Source organism: Scylla paramamosain, chromosome 38, assembly GCF_035594125.1.
Source record: "Scylla paramamosain isolate STU-SP2022 chromosome 38, ASM3559412v1, whole genome shotgun sequence".
Taxonomy (NCBI): domain Eukaryota; kingdom Metazoa; phylum Arthropoda; class Malacostraca; order Decapoda; family Portunidae; genus Scylla; species Scylla paramamosain.
In genome coordinates this window covers 12,163,735-12,181,695 of record NC_087188.1, presented here as the reverse complement: position 1 = coordinate 12,181,695, position 17,961 = coordinate 12,163,735, and the positions used below count along the sequence as shown (strand labels likewise).

At 40.3% G+C, this 17,961-nt stretch overlaps 1 protein-coding gene and 1 long non-coding RNA gene across 2 annotated transcripts in view; one reads left to right on the top strand and one right to left on the bottom strand.

Annotated features, from left to right (window-relative positions):
- The window catches only part of LOC135091783 (acetylcholine receptor subunit alpha-like 1), a 131,539-nt gene that overhangs the window by 30,883 nt on the left and 82,695 nt on the right, over positions 1-17,961 (top strand).
- LOC135091580 (uncharacterized) lies at positions 15,487-16,761 on the bottom strand. The gene is made up of 2 exons (XR_010262564.1): positions 16,541-16,761; positions 15,487-15,658 (listed from the first exon to the last, which is right to left on the bottom strand). It is a non-coding gene; the product is annotated as an uncharacterized LOC135091580 (long non-coding RNA).

Sequence of the window (17,961 nt, the reverse complement as noted above, 5' to 3'; positions counted from 1 at the left end):
TATAATTTCTAAACTTATTTTACTTATTGTTTTATTTACTCTCATTACTTACTCTATTTTGTCCTCAGTATTTATTAAGACTTTTTTATTTTATTTCTTCATTTCCACAGTTTTATTTTCTATTGCACAGTCTTTCAAACAACTATTTTTCTCTCTCTCTTCAAGATTCCTTCGTTAATTTCATTTTCTTTTCTCTCCGTGATATTTTTTTTTATACTGGCTTGTTTTCTTATCCTTTCATTACGTCCCTGCTTTGTTTTGTCTTTTCATTCACTCCCTTTTTATCTGGAAACATTTCTAAAACCTCCATTAATCACTATTTTGTTTACGACGCAACTTTCATTCTTTTCCTACATCCACTGTTTCGTCTTCCGGTATTTTTTTCCTTTTCTTTTCATTTTTTTCCCTCCGGTTCGTCTCGTCTCGCTGATTGGTATTTTTCCCTTCCACATCAATTTTTTTTTTCCCTTCCTGAGTCGTTTTTTACCCTCTGCTCCCGTCTCGCTGATTCGAACATTTTTCCCTCCTAAAAAGTGGATCACGGTGATAAAACCAACTAAACCAGCTGAGTCTTTCCCACACGTCGCGGTGATAAGCCTCAGACTCACGCAACGCACGCACAGTCCCTCCAAACCACACACATGATCACTAACACCCAACATCACTTTTACACACGGAATGTACCTTTAACACAAATAAACTTCCTTCAAAACGCACGCAACTTCAGTCCCACACACGCAATATCTCTTTAATGCAATCAACATCACTTCAACACACGCAATGTCTGTGTAACTAACGTAAACATCACTCCTACGCACGCACACACACACACACACACACACACACACACACACACACACACACACAGCAGGGTCCTTCCTTATCAACAGAATCACGATGACCATAAAAATAATCACGAAAATATTGGATTGGTCAGTGCTACATCAAAACGTACCAAAAATAAATATATCTTTTTTCTCGCTCTCGTGATATAAATTGAAGGGAGAAATTAGTTTATATATCAGTGTATGTTTGAAAGAAAACAATATTCTCTTATAAGGTAAATAAAAAATGTAAAATCAGTATTCGTATTTCACTATGTCTAGATACAGACAGGTATTTAATTTTTTTTCTTTTTTTCTTTCTCATTATATGATTTGAAGGTGAAACGTACTCTGTATATCAGTGCATCTTTGAAAACATTTTCTTACGAGTTAAAAAAAAAGTTAAAAGACAAATTTAATAGTGTCTAAAAATATAATATATAACTTTCCTTTTTTTCATTAGTAAAGGAAAAAAAGAAAACGGAAAAGAGAACATCTTCACAAACATTACAAACAACCACAACAGCAGGGAACACAAGAGAACATTAACCACACCCAGGAAACAAATAAACTAAACAACGAACCTTTCTTCCCCTTTTCATTTCTTGTTACCTTATCTACAGCGCCTCTTACATTAGAAAAAATAAACACACAAAGAGGTACTTTATAACCTTAAAAGAAAACAAAGCAATCTACTTACAGACAAAAAGAACAAGAGCCTAACTTTCCCCAATACATCTTCAAGCCCCCATAACATTCCCCTTGAGACCATAACTCCTCTAAAACTGTACACGAAAAACACAAGACCACCGCAGTAAATCTTCATAGTAGTTTACCTCAAAATTATTCCTACCTTGGGAGAATGGATGGCGGAGGAACGCAGTACAAATAGAGATTACTTTGCTGGCCCAGGTGGAGGCAGGTAACTAGGTGGGCTTCCCCGGGACAGCCTAAGTACCTGCCTTCACCTGAGAAACAGATTCACTTGGCTTCCGGTGTTGGGTGGAGTGTGGCGCAGTGATTTGCCACGTCCTGCATGTCTGAGTACACGTGCAAACATACGTACTTACATACATACATCCATACATACATACATAGAAATATTGACTACAGTTACAGGTATTGATATAAAATTACAAAACGAATAAATATGAAGCAAAGTACACACACACACTCACACACACACACACACACACACACACACACACACACACACACTTTTCCTTACTTGTCCTCTTAAATTCACGAGGACGCAAGCAAAATAATACTTCACACACACACACACACACACACACACACACACACACACACACACACACACACACACACACACAAGAATAAAAAAGAAAACGTTCACAGACTAACTTATTTTTTTTACTTTTTACGTATTTTTCTTTTCGTCTCCCCCTCGCTCACAAGACAACAGCGAATTCCGGTGAGTTTCGCGTTGAAAAGTTTCATTGGTGGACTCAGGTCACGTCAGGCGGGGAGCGGCCGAACCAAGCCCAGATATTTTGAGGATAATTTTAGTTGCTGTTTCACGAGAAAGGAATTACTGCGGGGAGGAGGAAGAGGAGGAGGAGGAGGAGGCAAAGTAAAACAAGAATCAGAACGAAAGGTGATGTGAAAGAATAGAGGGAGGAGGAAGATGAGGAGGAAGAGGGCTAAAATGAGGACAGGAAGTGAACAAGGAAGAGAGGAGGACTAGAAATAGAGCAAGGAGAAGGAGAAGGAGAAGGAGGAGAAGATAAATAAAAAAAAAAATGAGTGAAAAAGAACGCGCAAGTACATTCTCTCTCTCTCTCTCTCTCTCTCTCTCTCTCTCTCTCTCTCTCTCTCTCTCTCTCTCTCTCTCTCTCTCTCTCTCTCTCTCTCTCCACCCCCCTTCTGTCTCTCCAAAACACTCGACTGCCTCCACCCCGCAATTTATATCCTCCTCCTCCTCCTCCTCCTCCTCCTCCTCCTCCTCCTCCTCCTGCAGCAGTGGGTCAACAACTCGGCTGCTTTTGAAGGCTTGTTCCTCCTCCTCCTCCTCATATTCTGCTTTCCTCTTCCCCTCAAGCACTTTTCTTCTCCTCCTCCTCCTCCTCCTCCTCCTCCTTTTCCTTCTCATCTTTTTCCTCCATCTCCATCTTCTCAATCTTCTCCTGGTTTTCTTCTTTTGTCTTCTTTATACTTCTCTTATTATCATTGTTTATTATTTTCTTCTTTTCTTCTTCCTCTTCCTCTTCATAGTCTCCTCTAAATTTTCACTTGTTTTTCCCATGCTTACCAAAAAACATCATCCTCCTCCTCCTCTTTCTTTTTTTAACACTTAATTCAAATTTATCGAGTCTGTCCTTAAATTTCAGCGTCAGGTCACGTTTTCTGTGTGTGTGTGTGTGTGTGTGTGTGTGTGTGTGTGTGTGTGTGTGTGTGTGTGTGTGGTGTGTGTGTGTGTGTGTGTGAGTGAGAGGAGAGAGAGGAGAGAGAGAGGGGAGAGGAGAGAGAGAGAGAGAGAGAGAGAGAGAGAGAGAGAGAGAGAGAGAGAGAGAGAGAGAGAGAGAGAGAGAGAGAGAGAGATTAACTGGTTGGGAGCACAAATTAATAATGAGTCTTTCAGATCTTTCTCTTATGGAAGAAGGAGGAGGAGGAGGAGGAGGAAGAGAAGGAGGGCACAAATTAATATCCATCTTCCTCTACCATTTACCTCTTGGCTCTTTCTCTCCCCTTCAATTTTTTCTTCCTCCTTCCTTCATTCCTTCTCCCTCTGTTCACTCCCATATCCGTTACTCCTTTATCCTCTGTTCCCTCCTTTACTCTTCTTCTTCATTTCCCTTTTCCTTCATTCCTATCTCTCACTTTCCCTCCTTTTCCTTTTTGCTCTTCCTGTATCTATCAGTCTACTACACAATCCTGCTTTGTCTTCGCATTTCACTAACTACGTATCACATAATCGAAATTAGTTATGAAAATATAAACAATAATAATATCTTTTTCTAATACAACAAGGGACTTTTTTCGGTGTTTTTGGAGCAGCAGTGTTTAAAAAGATTGAATGTTAAATATTTTACACTGATTGCCTTTCGTTTGGTGTATTTAATATGTTAGAAAATAAGTATGTATGTTGTTTACCATTTTATTTGTGTTTTTATTCATTTTTCTTTATATGGTTCATTGTCAGAGACGTGTAAAAAGGAGATTTTAATTATAGATGAAAGGGTAAGGGTGTAGCATTCTCTCTCTCTCTCTCTCTCTCTCTCTCTCTCTCTCCTCTCTCTCTCTCTCTCTCCTCTCTCTCTCTCTCTCTCTCTCTCTCTCTCTCTCTCTCTCTCTCTCATTAATTATTCCTCTTGTCCCTCTCTTTACCATGTCTCATTACTGGTATGCTCACTTTACACACACACACACACACACACACACACACACACTCTCTCTCTCTCTCTCTCTCTCTCTCTCCTCTCTCCTCTCCTCTCTCTCTCTCTCTCTCTCTCCTCTCTCTCTCTCTCTCTCTCTCTCACTGGAGACAACAAACTCACTCCTAACAAGCCCTATGGGATAACACACAGGGCAGGTGAAGCTCGCGCCGCGTCGCCTCGTACAGGTAAATGGGAGCTTAATTAAGGCTCGTTTACCTGTGATGGCCTCGGGGGTCAGGTGGGGCAGGTGAAAACGCCCGGTAATTAGTCTTACGGCAGGTGGGGACAGGTGAAGGTGTGCCTGTAATTAGAGGTTGTTTCATGGTACGTTTCTTTTGTTTTGGTTCAAGTTTGTTTTTTATATAGATTTGTTTTTTTTATGTATTTATTTTTATTTTGTTTGTTCTTAAGTAGTATAAAGTTCTTAGGTTTGTTTGTTTGTTTTTGAGTATAACTTTTTTCTTTTCTTTTTATCGTTATCAATTCTTACTTTTCATTTTTTTTTTTTTTTTTACTGATGTATAAAGAAGGTACGATTGTTACTTCAGCATGGTTTTATTTTTGCTATTTTTCAGTGTTCTTAAGTAAAATGTAAAGTTTGTGCTGTCAGTAGGATTTGTAATAATAGGTCTGTGGTGTTTAAGTTGCTTGAGGATAAAAAACTCTATTCATTTTTTATTTTTTAACATTATTTTTCATTGTTACTCTTCCTTATTCTTGAGCAAATTGTTAAGTTTGTTTTTATAAGTAAAGTTTGTAAAAGTATGTGTGTCTTTTAAGTCTGTGTGTGTGTGTGTGTGTGTGTGTGTGTGTGTGTGTGTGTGTGTGTGTGTGTGTGTGTGTTAACTAAAACCTTCAATGTTAACTAATCTTACACTACCTAATATTTCCTAATGTTAACTTATTCTTTTTTTTTCTTAATGCTCGGTTCCAGCCAAAACTATTCGCTTCATTTCCCATTCCAGTTTCCATTCCTCGATTCCTAAACAATTATCCAGTTTCCAGTTCCGCTCCCTTCTCGGCTCCTCCTCCTCCTCCTCCTCCTCCTCCTCCTCCTCCTCCTCCTCTCCCTCAGTGACCAATCGCGCAATATCCCAAGTCATTCGTATACGTCCACGCCTCACTCGCTCCTCTCCCTTCCTCTCTCCCAGCCTCTCTCTTCCTCTCCCTCCACCACTTCCTCGGCCACACTATCTACTCCACTCCTCAATGCCTCTTCCCTCCCTCCAGTCCCTCCACCCACTCCGTAACCCTTCCACGCCCCCACACTCTCCCACCCTCTTCCACGCTCCATTTACTTAACGCTTTTTGAACGCATTTTTCCTCCCGGGTAAGAAAAATAGGGAAAAATTCCTCTAATTAACTTTACCTTTATTTTTTTACTCGAATTAGTGATGATGGGACGGGAATGACAGACAGGTAGGCAGACAGGTGAGGTACCCCCGTCCACATGACAGTTTTCATCAAGTTTACCTGTCACCGCGTCCCTCTCCCGCCGCCGCACCTGTCCAAGTAGCTCATTAAGGTAAAAGGACCCAGTGACGCCTCACGTGGGTTTTCCTGGCGGTTACCCTCCTAGTGAAGCTGACGAGGCATTAGCAAGGGGCGTGGGTGAAGAGGGGACCAGATGCCTTCACTCCTGTCCTCTTCCTACACATCCTCCTTCTTCTACTCTTGTTTGTTTTCTTTCTTGTTGGTTTTCGTTCTTTCTTTAGTGTTCCGTGTCGTAACCTCAGACATCTTTCTTTTCATCTGCTTTTTCCTTTGTCTTCTTCTTCTGCTTGTCTTTGTTGTTCTTGTTCTCCCAGTCGTCTAATTATTCTCTCGCTTGTTGTTGCCGTTGTTGTTGCTGTTATTATTATTGTTGTTGTTGTTGTTGTTGTTGTTTTTCTTCTAATCACCACATACAATACAAATACACAAAGGAAAAAAAACGCAATTGATCGAGAAAGACCAGAGACAACACCCCACCTCATCCACCCACGTTGCTGTTGTTGTTGTTGCTGTTATTGTTGTTGTTGTTGTTCGTCTTCTCACACACACACACACACACACACACACACACACACAGAGAGAGAGACACCCCCTCCCTGCCCCCCTCCCTTGCTCTACATTATACATCAAAGGAATGAGGAAACATGCATAATTACTAACTTTGCAGATCCCTGTAACTGTTTTATTCCGTGGTTAGTTAATATATTTGCTTTGTCTTCCTTTCTTTCTCTTGTTACGCTCAGTTCGTGGTTATTAAGTCACGGGAACTCCAAGGGAACTCCACGGTTGTTTTTTTTACAGTAACTCTCAGTTTAGTTCGTGTTTCGTGAGTTTATGAATGAATGTTATTGTGTGTGTTATCCCCACGAGAACTGATATCACTATCTCCAATGCCACCACCACCACTGCCACCACCACTAATAACCACACTTTTTTTTACACTAACTGAATTTTGCTAATGTTTCGTGACTTTATGAGCGAATGTTATACCGCTTATTCTCCCTAAAAGTACTGACAACTACACCACCACCACCACCACCACCACCACTACCATCAACAATAATAACAACAACAGTAAAACTAACACTGCCGCTTCCGCCAGCTCGCCGCCATTGGCAAACTACATCACCAGAACAAATAAAAATGCCAATGTTGGGAGTGTTGGGCCATCACCACCATCTGTAGTGCCTTGTATGTACACCACCACCACCACCACTACTGCTACTATTACTAATATTACGATCTATATGACCAGTTTTCAGGGCATCAAGAACACCAGCATGCCATCACCAGTTGAATCACAATCATCACTATTCGAATCACCATCATCACCACAATCCCTCCACCATATTACAATTCGAATCTTAAGTCAACACAATCGCGATCATCACTACTGTCACTACCCTACCACTACCATATTAACGATCACCACTACCACCAGAATCACGTCACTACAAACACCATCACTATCATAATCACCATCCCACAGTGACCCGTATTCTGAAGCACTGCGCCGCAACTCCACTACATTCAAAGCGGTCTACTTGAAGTTACACGGGTTTTTAAGGGTGTTTTAACAGTTTTAGTGGCAGATTAACAATATTTCTATAAACTAACGGGAGGAATACTCTTGAAAACTTGGCTAACCATCTCTGTACCCTTTGAAAACAGTCGTGATGAAAGAGCAAAACGTTTCAAAATACAGACAAATATTACCATTAGATTAACAGGCCACCACCACCACCACCACCACAACTCACTAAGAATCGTACAGTCCTAAGCTCATCCAGTGGTCACCTGAGAGAGGATTTACACCTGAAGGGACACAAACATCGCTCCCTCTGAAACTTATCTACTGAGGGGCTCTCTCTTCTCTCCCTGCCTCTCCCTCTCCACCGTCCTTATCTCTCTCCCACACGACTAAAGGAGAGAAGGAAGCGTAAATTGGGCTTAGAGAATATACTGGTGATGGTGGTGGTAGTAGTAGTAGTAGTAATTATTAGATACATGAACCACTTGCTTTCTTTTCATAGTAGTAGTAGTAGTAGTAGTAGTAGTAGCAGTAGCAGCAACACTACTAATACTGAAAATCCACTCGCTCTTCATTTGCTAAAAAAAAAAAAAAATTGTTCCGAGTTGCGCATGAAATGTTTATCCGTTTTTTCGCATCCTGTCGTGTTCCAATATTTGTTCACCTTCGGGGCTGAAACGTATCATATTTAACGAGACGGATGTGTCCCCTCCCTCTTGCTGGAATTAAAGTATATAGACACGAGCAGCGCGCACCTTTTGTACAGCGTGTCTGCAAATGGCGCAAGGCAGAGGAGGGATGAAGGACGTGGAGAGGAAACACACAAGGAGAGGAGGATTCCGCAACACACGCAAGCACAAGTGAATAAATAAATGGATGAGTAAATAAATAAATGGGAGTATATATATATGAAATGAAATGAAGTAAAATGAAAAATTAAATAAATGAAATACAACTGATGAATAAGTGAATAAGTAAATAAACAAATAGAATAAACTAAATGAGTAAGTAAATAAATAGATATGAGTATGTTAAAAGTAAAAAAAAAAAATATTAATATAAAATCAAAATATACTTGTAATAGGAGAACACAGGAGGAGGAGGACGACAGAAGGATACATATAGATAGAAGGATATCTGAACACACACACACACACACACACACACACACACACACACACACACACACACACACACACACACACACAAAGCAAGAAAAATAATTGATATCTTCCTACCCCAGCATCCTTGTTCCTTCCCCCTTGACAAGAGATAAAAGATGAACCGCGTTATCAATGTATTTTGCATCGGGATTGAAAACACGCAAAAAACACGTTCAAAACACACGCAAAACACACAAACCACACCAAAACACACCAAAACACCCTCAAAACACACCCAAACACACGCAAAACACGCGGAAACCTGCCCAAAACACACTCAAAACACACCCAAACACACGCAAAACATGAAAAGCTGACCAAAACACACCAAAACACCATCAAAACACACCCAAACACACACAAAACACAAAAACATGACGAAAACACACCAAAACACGCTCAAACACACACAAACCACACGAAGACCTGACCAAAACGCATCAAAACACCAAAACACACGCAAAAACTCCACCAAGCACTGGAAAACAAAACAAAACACCTACAAACACATCAAACCACTACCAAAAAACACACCCAAACAAAGCCAATTAGCACTAAAACACAAATACACACCAAAACACACAAACACAAAAAAACACAAAAAAAAACAACAAAATAAGCATCTCCCTTCCTGGTTTTACTTAATAATTCCAAATAAACCAAACTTCAACTCACCAATCTTGTAGAAATAACAACAAAGTATTCTCAGCCCTATCACATTAAGAAATACATGTTAGATTTGAGGATTTTTTTGCACAACTCTCACTGGTGGTGGTGGTGGTGGTGGTGGTGGTGGTAAAGCCAAGCCAGGCAAGCCACTGGACACTGTTATTACGGTTTGGTTAATAGAAAAGAGAATTATATACTTTCATATGCACTAAAACCTTCATACAGTCTACAGAAATCCCCCTACCCCCTCTTTTTCATCCCCCCTCTTCCCTCCCTGCCTATTCTAAACGTTGAAAACTTTCCCGCTTACTTTCTCTCTCTCTCTCTCTCTCTCTCTCTCTCTCTCTCTCTCTCTCTCTCTCTCTCTCTCTCTCTCTCTCTCTCTGCCTGCCTCTCGTCTTGTTACTTTCTCTTCTTTTCTTTCTTCCTCATATCATCTCATTTCTCTCTCTCTCTCTCTCTCTCTCTCTCTCTCTCTCTCTCTCTCTCTCTCTCTCTCTCTCTCTCTGTTCCTCCTCCTTTTACTTGTCCTTTCTTCTACTTCCTTTCCATATCTTTGTCTTTACGTATGTTTCTATTCTTGTTCCCCCACAAACCCGCCTCTCTCTCTCTCTCTCTCTCTCTCTCTCTCTCTCTCTCTCTCTCTCTCTCTCTCTCTCTCTCTCTCTCTCTCTCTCTCTCTCTCTCTAGCAGTGCCGCGGCAGGAGGTGACGTCAGAGTTCAGTTTAGTGCCTGCAGGCGGTCGTCATATTGATCTGTTCCGCTGGTGACGGTGACAGCCGCTGGACCAAGGGCGGCTTGCTACTGACGGGGCGCGCGCACATACACACAGATACACACACACACACTCAGACAGACAGACAGACCCCACAGACAGGAAAGACAGATATAAAAGTTTAAAAATATGATACTAGAGTGAACTTGGAAGACAAAGGAACTTAAGGAAATACACACACACACACACACACACACACACACACACACACACACACACACACACACACACACACACAGACGATCATGTGTTGAAATTACCTTACCAGATTGGAAAAGGAAACACACACACACACACACACACACACACACACACACACACACACACACACACACAAAAACATTACAGTCCAAGATTACATCACTAAAATAAAAAAACCAACACAAAGGAACACAAAACGAACGCAAAACATGTACATTCAAGATCAGATATGTTACGACTCTGCCTGACAAACCACAAGGATACCAGTGTTTATATTTAGATCAAGAGGGTGAGTATGTGGGTCACACTGTTTAAAGGAGTGTTATGCTACATTCTTGTACCCTCCGCCTTCTGTTCTGCTACGTTGTTACCTTCCTCCTCGCCCGATGTCCTTGCTGGGCTAAATATAACGCATTCTCGCTACTTTTTACTGCTTTCTTTCTTTATCCAGGTCATGAAAGGTCTCCTGCACCAGTAACACGGGAAAAAACTTTGGGTGTACTCTCTCTCTCTCTCTCTCTCTCTCTCTCTCTCTCTCTCTCTCTCTCTCTCTCTCTCTCTCTCTCTCTCTCTCTCTCTCTCTCATCTCTTATCCTTATTTTAATCTCAATTACTGTCCATTCCTATTCCCTTTTATCTCCTTTGTACCTTTCCCCTTTCTCTCTTCATCTCATCTTTTTATCTCTACTTCTATCATCTCTTATCCCTTTTATATCATACCCTGTTCTTTCCTATCCTCCTCTCTATCTCTCTATTCCTATTCTATTATCCTCTCTTTCTCATTTACTCTCCTTTCTGTACCTTTTTTATCATCTCCCTCTTCCTCTCCCCCGTCCTGTCTCTCTCCACACATTAGGCAGCCTCTCTGAGCACAACACACCTTGCTCGTCCTCTCAGGTGGTTCCCTAGGACGTAATGGAGTACCTCTTGCTTGTCTACAGTTACATCCCTCCAACACTTCTCTATTTGCGTCTACTAATACCATGGGGAGCCTTGTACTCAATGCTAAGGTCTCCAAGTATACACAGACATACACACCTGCTGGTAATTGGTGTGTTAACCTCCAGGTGTCGCTCTAAGGTCAGTAAACGCAAACGAGGGTTTATGTAAAGGGTTGAGTACGTGTGGTGTACTTAAAGGAGGTTTTGAAGTGTACTTTGGGTATGTTTGTGTGTGTTTGTGTTTGTGTTTGTTTGTCTCTCTCTCTCTCTCTCTCTCTCTCTCTCTCTCTCTCTCTCTCTCTCTCTCTCTCTCTCTCTCTCTCTCTCTCTCTCTCTCTCATTTTTTTCATACTGCTTTTCATTTATATTTAGCTTCTCTCCTCTCCTCTCTCTCTCTCTCTCTCTCTCTCTCTCTCTCTCTCTCTCTCTCTCTCTCTCTCTCTCAACACAAAGGAAGGTACGTGGGCAAAGGAACCTAAAAAAAATAAAAGGAGAAAAGTAGAAAATGTGCTGTAAAAATGGGACGCTCTAAAGGAGGGGAGACTTAAATACATTAGAAAATAGAGGATCTGTAGTGAGGTCGGTGTGTGTAATACGTGGCAGTGTTATACTTAGAAGTGTAATGAAGAGAAGTGAGAGGATGATTACTGTACGTGTTTTAATGATGATTTGAGTTTATGTATCAAACGTGTGACTTCTTTAATGATTTCACAGATAATTAGAAAGGAGTGAAGGAAAGGGAATGAAAAGTGTTATGTACCAAACTGTAGTGAAAGAAGAGGAGTGTTCACTTAATAATAGACTGAATATATTTAATGATAGCCACTTTTTCAATGATCTCTCTCTCCCTCTTCAAAGATAATTAGAAAGTTGAGAAGGAAAGGGAATGAAAAGTGTTATATATCGAACTGTAATGAAGAAAAGGGAATGTTAACTTAATAATAGACTGAATATATTTAATGATAGCCACTTTTTCAATGATATTTCTCCCTCTTCACTCCACTTTTTCAATGATATTTCTCCCTCTTCACTGATAATTAGAAAATAGTCAAGGAAAGCGAATGAAGACTGCTGCACATTGTCTTAATTACAGTAACATTAGTAACAAAAATTTGGAAAACTTTTAAAGGGTTTTCTCTTACATTCTCACACTAAAAAGAAAATTACAATATAATAAAAGTAAATAAAAAATATAATCAACATTTTGGCAGCAATTAGAGTAACAGCAGCCATAAAAGTTTAAGTATCTTTCAAGTTAAGTGCCGAACTATTTACATCCTTACTTATCTCACTTACAATACCACTTAGAATATAATTTTAAGATAATGAATACACTAACATGAACCACAGCTGGACTTTTAAAGGCTTTTTTTCATCTACTTAACGCATAATAGTGTAATACTCAAAGGCTTTATTTTTTACTTCTCAAACGCATAATTATAATTTTCAATTTTTTTTCGCATATTAAAACATAACAATTATCAAAGCTTTTTATTTCGTCTGTTTAATGCATACTACAAATTTCCTAAGGTTCTTTTTTTTCATGTATTTAACGGATATAATTTTCAGACTTTTTTTTTTTATCTACCAAACACACTGTACAATTTTCAGACTTTTTCCTCCTCTACTTAACCAACAATATAATTTTCAAAGGCTTACTTTTTTTAAATCTATCAAACGCACTGTACAATTTTCAGACTTTTCCTTCCTCTACTTAACCCACAATATAATTTTAAAAGGCTTTTTATTTATTTATTTTTTTTTTTTTTATCTATCAAAACCAATGTACAATTTTCAGACTTTCCTCTTCTACTTCACCCACTTTTTCCTCTTCTACGTAACCCACAATATAATTTTCAAAGGCTTTTTTTTATTCATTCACTTAACACATAACCTCTTAAATCTACCTCACCTGGAAGTAATTAAAATGTAATGAAGGTTAATAAAGAGGTAATTAAATCCAAATAATAATACATTTTGAATAATAACGCCATTAAAAATACTTCATAAACTTTTAAAGAACATTTCACGTTACTCATGACACACACACACACACACACACACACACACACACACACACACACACACACACACACACACACACACAGAGGGAGACAAATAACAAAGAGAGGAAAGAATGTAGGAGGGAAAGGAGGGAAGGAATGAGTGGTTTAGGAATGGCAGGAAGGAAAGAGAAGGGTTAAAGGAAGGAAAGAAAACGGAGGAAAGATGAGGAAAGGGAAGGAAGGGAGGAAGGAGATGGTGAAAGGTGATAAGGTGGAAAAAGAGAAAACGGGTAGAGGTAAAGGAAGGGGGAGAGAGAGAGAGAGAGAGAGAGAGAGAGAGAGAGAGAGAGAGAGAGAGAGAGAGAGAGAGAGAGAGAGAGAGAGAGAGAGAGAGAGAGAGAGAGAGAGAGAGAGAGAGAGAGAGAGCCATACTGCTACACAAAAATCCAAGGAGGTTTCGTGTGTTGGGAAAAGGAGTTTTATTCCTTCGTTTTCTTTCCCTTCCAAAGACTCCCCACCAACACAGGACTTCATTAAGGTCTGCCTGGAATCCTTCTGTAGTTCCCCCTCCTTAGCACACTACAGGAGATGCAGGATAGCAATGACGAAGGTTCCTCCCTACCAACCCCAACAATTCCACCAACCAACACGCAAGAAATTTAATTAGTAAAATGTTTAATACGAGGTGACATTTTAACTTATTTTTACGGATGAGAAGAGAGAGAGAGAGAGAGAGAGAGAGAGAGAGAGAGAGAGAGAGAGAGAGAGAGAGAGAGAGAGAGAGAGAGAGAGAGAGAGAGAGAGAGAGAGAGAGAGAGCTACCTCACGTCTCTGCCGGAAGACCCTCATATGCTGCCCCTCGCACGTGCTGCAAAAACAAGGAGAAAGAGGAGGAGGAGGAGGGGAAGGAGGAGGGGGAGGAGGGAGGAGCAAGGCGTACGAGGACGAAAAAGACGAAAAGCACGGGAATAAAAAGAGAGAAAGAGGAAGGAGAATGTAAGAGGAAGTAAGGAAGTCGGTGCATAATGGAAAACGTGGAAGAGAGAGAGAGAGAGAGAGAGAGAGAGAGAGAGAGAGAGAGAGAGAGAGAGAGAGAGAGAGAGAGAGAGAGAGAGAGAGAGAGAGATACACAAATCAACGAAACAGAGGAAAGATAAAATATAAAACAAGAATATGATGAAAGAGAATACTAATAAGAATAATGTCGAGGAAGAGGAAGAGGAGGAAAAGGAAGAGAGAGGAGAGAAGAGAAAATGGAGGAGGAATTTTGCAAAGAAGATGAAAGGAGGAGGCGAAACACAAGAGTGGTAATGAGAAATAAACACAGGAAGAAGAATCAAAACAAAAAAGTACAACACACACACACACACACACACACACACACACACACACACACACACACACACACAAAACGTTTGATTTCACAATTGGTAGCAAGAGACATTACCCTCTCTCTCTCTCTCTCTCTCTCTCTCTCTCTCTCTCTCTCTCTCTCTCTCTCTCTCTCTCTCTCTCTCTCTCTCTCTCTCTTGCGGCTTGTATGTCCAAAGAAACACACCTGACGCGCCTACACGCCCTCACGACGCTACCTGTGAGTTCCCGGCCAGGTTAAGCAAGGGAGGAAGAGAAGGAAGGAGGAAAAGGAAAGGGAAACCGGAAGAGAAGGCGGATGGGAAGGGAAACAGGATGAGAGAGATACTGAAAGAGAGGAAGGAAGGAAAGGAAAAGGATACAGGGAATAAGGGAAGGGAAGGGAAGGGAATGAGGAGGTGGTAATAAGGGAGGAAACTTGGAGGGAAAGAGAAAGAGGGAAAGGGAAAAAAAATAGGTACAGAAAATAAATATAGAAAGGGAAGAGAATGAAAGAGGAATGATGAATGTATATAGAGACAAATAGGAAGGAAAATTTAATTACCATACATAAAAAAAGAAAAGAAAATTCAAACGAGGAAATTAAAAAGGAAAATATCATTACGGTACATGGAAACAAAAAAATATAAAGGAATCAGAAGGAAGGAAAACAAGGATAACAAGGACAAAACAACACAAAGCACAACCTCCCAGTACACACACACACACACACACACACACACACACACACACACACACAGCGCGTGGCCTTATCAACACAGCAGCCGCCACAGAATTCCTTATCATCCACATACACACACACGCACACACACGCCTCGCCAGACACCGCCTCGCTGCCTCGCACACCACCACCACAACAGCTCATCAAACACTGCTGCGGAATGAACACCACAGTATATTATTGAACGTTAAGAGAAGAGGGAATGCATTGCTCTTGTCTAGTCATGCCTTGTACCTCACGCCCCGCTGGTGAAGGAAGCGATGTCAGTTATGATTTCGTATTTCAGGATTAGCTAAAGGTTTTATCACGAGTGCTTTGTTCTCTCTACCTTGGTATTCATAAGGGATAACTCAGGTACTGCAGGTTAATGAGCGAGAGATGAGAAAGAAAGGTGATTTTGAATATATTTATTAGGAAACATAAGACTCATGGGTGATTTGTTTTTGTTGTCTTGGTGTTCGTCAGGGATAACTCATGCACTGCTGGTCGTCAGGCAAAGAGGAGACGTTATGGAATGTTATGAAATCCTCCTACAGTCTTGAAATGCAAAAAGTTCGTGGATTCCTAAATAAAAAAAACGATTGTAGTAATGATTAACTTTGTAGCATGAGAAACAAAACTTGAAATCATAAACAATCGTAAGAGAAAACTTGCAAACAATTATAGAAAATCCATAAAAGATAAAATAAACACTTGATAGAATTATGAAAAACTTGTGTGTAATGACAAACAGTTAAATTGTTTTGACAGTGACAGAGGCTTTAGATAAACGATAAAGGCTGCAATGGCATTCAGTCTCAGCGATACCCACCATTTTATACATTAGAACCTCTATACTCATTTTTATCCAGTGGAAGCTTTAATATTCTTTTGATACACTGAAACCTCTAAATTTTTAATGCACTGATAACCGCTTATACTTTTTTTGATACTCTGGAATATTTATTTATTTTTTTTTTTTAGAAGCTCTATTTTCTTTCTTATATTGGAAGCTCTAATACTCTATTTTCGATCATTTGGAAGATTTAATACTTTTATTCGGTACTTTGGAAGCTTTAAACTCCTTTTTCGATACTCTGGAAGCTGTAGAACTAACATCACTGACTCAGCATTGACACAGCGAAGCCTTAGCCACACAGCGCATCAATGGAGATAAATAAGAGACAACCTGCCCGAAAATAGCACACAGATTTATGAGTCAACAAATCAACCTCAATTCAGGGCTGATTAACACGGACAGGTGGAGGACGCAATAATCAATACGCTACCTGGTGTTCTTTTCGGCCACAGGTGTAGTCATTGGGGAGCAGCGGCGAGCAGATTATGAACAGGTGTATCAGTTACCGCGCCTGCTAGTGAATCGATGCTGTACGTGTGTGTGTGAGAGAGAGTGAGAGTGAGAGTGAGAGAGAGAGGTGAGGGAGGCATAGCGTCATTCCCACTTACTTTCATCATAGCAGGATATTGTGTCGCTCTCCCTCCTCTCTCACTGCTCTCACTGCCTCTCCCGGCCTCCTCTCACACTGCATAATGACGCGAGGGTGTAGTGGGTGTAGCTCCGCCAGTGTGCGTGCTGCCTAGCTGGAATCCGTGTTTGTTAATATTACTCTGTTCCAGGACGCTTCCATGCACGCTGCCTACATAAGCACTGCCTGCCTGTGTGGAGTTACCTGATGCTCGTCTGTATTGTTAGATTCTACACTTTGTGATTTTTGGGTCCTTAACGAAGAATGTTTTCTCTCTTTTACGGTTCTAGCTAAAGATTAACAAGATTTCTACATTACTAACAAAGAAATACTCTTGATGACCAAGCTAATCATCTTTGTGCTTTTTGAAAATTGTCGTGGTGAGAGAGCAAAGCGTATTTAAGGGTGTTTTTTACAGTTCTAGTGACAGATTATCAAGATTTCTACATTATTAACAAAGGAAACACTCTTGACAGTCCGGCTAATCATCTCTGTGGCTTTTGAAAACAGTCGTGTTGAAAAGGCAAAGCGTTTTTTGGGTACAGGCGAAAGAGCTTCATATTTCCCAAGCACCTTTCAAGTCTGGAGGACAAAACACGACAACCCGCGGGAGATGTCACTGTTTTAACCCTTCGTCAACTATTTTCTACATTTACAATTAATCAAAAACCACTCTGACGTGTTTACATGATTTTTACACCTTTAAATACTACATAGGGCAGACACTTGAAAGTTCTAATGACTAAAAATTTGTGACGGGAGTTTTTAAAAGATCTTATATTGTGTCTTCTACTGAAACGGAAGGAAAGGGTTAAAGCGTTAGGGAAAGTTTAATACACTGACAACTACGAAATATGTTACCGAATGCCCAACTCTCGTGATCAGCCGCTCATTAAGCAGGAAGAGTAATTGTGGCGGGAAATTACTGCGATGGGTGTTACAGCTGTTGTATTAAGCACGTATTATACCACGCGCCGCTTGCTATTATTATCATTATTATTATTATTATTATTATTATTATTATCATTATTATTATTATTATCATTATTATTATTATTATTAGATGTAGTAGTAGTAGTAGGGGTCAGAGAGAGAGAGAGAGAGAGAGAGAGAGAGAGAGAGAGAGAGAGAGAGAGAGAGAGAGAGAGAGAGAGAGAGAGAGAGAGAGAGAGATGCCAATAAAATTCTCTTCACTTTACATTCTTCCTTTGTGTTCCTTACTGTCAACCTTCAAAAAACTCCTGCAAAAGTCTACGGAAACATCCTCCGCATTTCACTATCTATTCCCTTGTAGTTTCTAGATTTCCAACAGACTTTCGCTTTCTTTTCTTATTTCCTCTTACTTTACAATGAGTGAGGGTGCATAGTACAGTAGAGAGAGAGGGAAAGAGTGAGAGGGAA